Source organism: Pteropus alecto, unplaced genomic scaffold (assembly GCF_000325575.1).
Source record: "Pteropus alecto unplaced genomic scaffold, ASM32557v1 scaffold88, whole genome shotgun sequence".
NCBI lineage: Eukaryota > Metazoa > Chordata > Mammalia > Chiroptera > Pteropodidae > Pteropus > Pteropus alecto.
This window is the reverse complement of record NW_006494611.1, coordinates 20917483-20921666: the sequence shown is the minus strand read 5'-3', so window position 1 is coordinate 20921666 and position 4184 is coordinate 20917483. Positions and strand designations below refer to the sequence as shown.

Here is a 4184-nt window from a genome sequence, read left to right as displayed (position 1 = left end):
TTTTTTTTTTAATAAATAAGATGGCCTGTTTCTATGTAGATATGGCCTTTAGATGGTATAAGACTGTCTAAGCCAGAGATTTTCCAATGCCATTTATGATTGTGTCATTTCAGTAATGAGTTATTGATATAAATATATGAAAGGGTACAAGAAATAAAAATCATTATGGAACATATATTATTTAATTACATTATTTAAAAGAGGAAAATGTAAAGCCATGTGCAATATCTTACTGAGTTCTTACTTTCTGACACTGCCTTAAAGCTTTTTAGATTTAATACCCATTTTAATCATTACAGACATAATATTAATTATAACTTATTATCCCTATTTTGCAAATTAGAAAACACAGTCCTAGGAAGTTTAAAGTCACAAGTTAGGCAGAGGCAGGCATTCTAATTCCAAAGTCTATGCGCTAAAATGATCTACAATATTGTCACTAGACAACCATCTTCACTCACTTCTTTCAAATCCGATCTATTGAGTAGAAGTGGTGTTATGCCCGTAAAATCGTGTATGCATGTGAATGGTAATAGGTGAATTGTAGGTTGGATTCAGGGCCTAAAAGTGATAACACCAACCATTGATATTGGCTTCTTTGAAGTAAATTAGGACCTAGTTACACACTGACTCCATCCTGCGGTGGCATTTCAAAATTAGGTAGCTATTATATGATCGTGTGATATTATGAAGTTAGAACTTACCTAGTGTGGTAATTTAAACTCAGAAATAAATCTGTCAAAAATATATAAGAGAGATATATATATATATATGGTGACATTGGTTAATGAAATCTAATAAGTTTCTGCTTTACATTTTAATAGTAAGGCATATATATTTACACTGTCTGTTCACCTCCCATAGTTAGAGTTCTTTCTATCACAACATATTTGACCCTCTTTACCCCATTATTTGACCCCCTTAATCCCGTCTACCTCCTCCCTCCCCTATCCCCTACCCTCTGATAACCACTAGTCTATAGTCTATGTGTTCATTTGTTGCTTTTAGGTTTAAATCCCATATATAAGTGATATCATGTGATTTTTAACTTTTCCTGTCTGGGTTATTTTGCTTAGCATGATTTTCTCAAGGTCCATCCATATTATTGCAAACAGCTGTCAAAAATATTATAACTATTGCCTGGTATACGTTCAGAAAGAATCTGGAGAGGACTTTTGCTTCCAGTCATGATGGAGTACAAAGAGAGAGAGATCGTTCCATCTTTGCCGTAGAGGTTTATAAGTTAATGAGAGGAACCCACCCTATAATGATAAAAATAAGAAATGAAAGTCAGTACAAGTTCAGAAAATAAAAACATTTGTAGTCCTGTAAACCACCTAGTTTTGGACTCATTTGCTTAACTTATTTGCACTAAAATAATTGAGTTGATAATAGATAAACTAAAGCAATAAAAAAGAAGGCTAATTACAGGAAAAAAAAATCACTACTCGTAATGAGTGTTTTCAAAAGCCATGAATTTCAACACATATAAAAGCTGTGAATAAGCTCATGTAAAAAATTAAAGGACGAAACAAGGAAAGCTTGTGTGTGTGTCTATGTTTGTGTGTGTGCGGTGTGGTGTATTGGAGGTGTTAATCAGCTCAAAGAAAGCATATTCAAACAAACAATAAACTGATGCTGTCACAATAGGTAAAAGCATTTAATAATAATAATAAAAAAGGTATTTAAATAAACCTTGACAGAATTGCCAAAAATAAGTTCATGTAATTGTGTTTAAAATGTCAATATCTTTGTGCTTTACAGTTCTGGAAAAGTAATTAAAGAAAAAAAATATTTTTAGAGCTGGGAAGGATTTAAGGTTTCATCATTAAGACTGAGTTGGATATTGCTCAAGGCATCCTTGAACACTGCTTCCATTTTGGATAGAAACACTTCACCATTAACTTAATTTTCAAACTCTTCTGGATGCTGATTCAATTCACAACTCTACTCTGCTCAAGTTAGAAACCCATACTCAGGAAACAGATAAAGTTCTTATAGAATATAGATGATGCTATGTACATGGCAGAATCTGATTTGAAGGAAAAAAAAAAAGAATGAAAAGACATGAAATAAAAAGAAGGAAGGAAGGAAGGAATGAAGGAAGGAAGGAAGGAAGGAAGGAAGGAGACAGGGAGGAAGGGAGAGAGAGAGGGAGGGAGGAGAGGAAAGAAGGAAGAAAATTAAAAGTATCCTACTGTAGTTTTACTCATCTTATAATTTTCAGTTTGTTTGGCTCTTTCATTTGATTTGAATGAATAAAAAAGGATAGAAAAAACTCTGAATTTCCTCAGATGTCATTACAGAATTTTGTTAGCACAAACCTCTTAAAATCAATGATGGATCCAACACAGACTTTACTGAGATTTATGACCATATAAAAGTGTTACTGGCATAGAGCATTATTTAAACACAGACTTTGGGGCCAGAGTTTGAATTACAATTCTGCCAGTAGTTGACATTTTGAATACTTGACCTTTTGAAGTTGTAGTTTCCTCATCTAAATATAGCAAAAAAAAAAAAAAAAAAAGAGACCTCACTTGATATGAGTTAATATGCATAAAGTCTCAACCAAGGAGGCCAAAAAAAGAAGCATGTCATATTAAACTAAACTCAGGAATATCACCTTAACTGTTAGAGAAGGAGGCTAGTTGACAGTTGATGTAGATCCCTTTCTGACTTCCTTCTAGAAATTTCCTACCTGGTCAGCAGCAGGCAGAATGCCAGTCAGTTTACTATGTCTATTAACTACATGTGGCACTTTCAATGATGAAATGTAAACTATATTTATTTTCTACATATATTTATCCCCATCTCTGAAACAGGATGCCTGAGCACAAACCTCTCATGTTTCTCAATTACACATAGCTACTTCTCATACTCACTAGCTATAGCTTAATTTCTATTCCCCAGTCATAAAATAAACACATATTTCAACATCATCTAGCATCTTTTCACATACACATCTCAAAAATATATCTTTTTTGTAAAGCAATGAAATATCTTAAAAGCCATTCGAATGCATATTTCGCTATTTTCTTTCTTAGATATGTAAAAATAAAAGAGAAATTGTCAGTGCCTTTTTGCCAGTGAGTAATTTAGTCATTCCCATTCTGTGACTTTTATTTCCTAAAGAAAAAAGAGATTCTTTCTGTTACAGATGTGATTATTAAACACTTTCGAATTATAAAATTTCACCTTTCCATGTTCTATAAATTATCTTCCTTGTAAAATAGAGAGACATCACTTGTGTTTCATACTCGATTTCGTTTAGACTACTCAGCTCTTATAGATTTGGATTTTGAAAGAAAAGACTTTATTTTTTTTTTAATTTTTATTTTATTTTATGTTTTTTTTTAACGCCTACAGCACCTGGTATTCCTAGGTGGTCTCCCATCCAAATTCTAACCAAGCCCGACTCTGCTTAGCTTCCGAGATCAGACGGGATTGGGTGTGTTTAGGGTGGCACAGCTGTAGATAAAAGGAACAGACTTTAGAAAGTCAAACCCTATGATTATTTTGATGGTACACTTTTCTAAGTCTGGCTGATTTAATGAAATAATCATTTAAGGTAACAGTAAAAAAATTGTATTCCAGAGGTTCCTATTTTAAATGCTGAGAAAATACCTTTAAAATTTGATCTGAGACTCTCTTTTATTGGTTAAAAGTGGATTATGACTATATTTAGAAACCTGAATCTCTTTGCCTCATTGGTTCTCTTGGGTTCTGCACTCAGTTTTTAACATAAGATATGGTACATAAAGCTGTTCTTGCTGTTCTGAGGGTGGGCAAGGAAGGCAATCATGAAGCACTAGCTAGCAGATGTGTAGTAAAATGACTCCTGCAATGTACACTCAGTATCAGTGAGATCATGTCTGCCTAACTAATTTTAAACAACAATCTTTTTTATTTGGTTACTTAAAACTTGAATCCATTAACGATTGCTGACTGTTTGCCAAATGTATATTTATCAGAATCGAAAGAGGCGAGAAAGTGTTCATTCTTTCATTAACAAATAATTGCAGAGCTGGTGTCAGATATGAAAAGTGAAGCCAACTCAGTTAAATAAATAGTGCCTAAGACAAATCTCTTGTCTTAAGGGACTAAGCATCTAGTGAGTAACACGGACAAGTAAATAGGCCATTACAATCCAGTGTAGCTTGTTTTACTATAAGTTTAACTAC

At 33.2% G+C, this 4184-nt stretch overlaps 1 pseudogene; it reads right to left on the bottom strand.

Moving 5' to 3' along the window:
• Positions 1–3360: 3360 nt before the first annotated feature.
• LOC112474194 lies at positions 3361–3479 on the bottom strand (annotated as a pseudogene).
• Between the last annotated feature and the right edge of the window lie 705 nt (positions 3480–4184).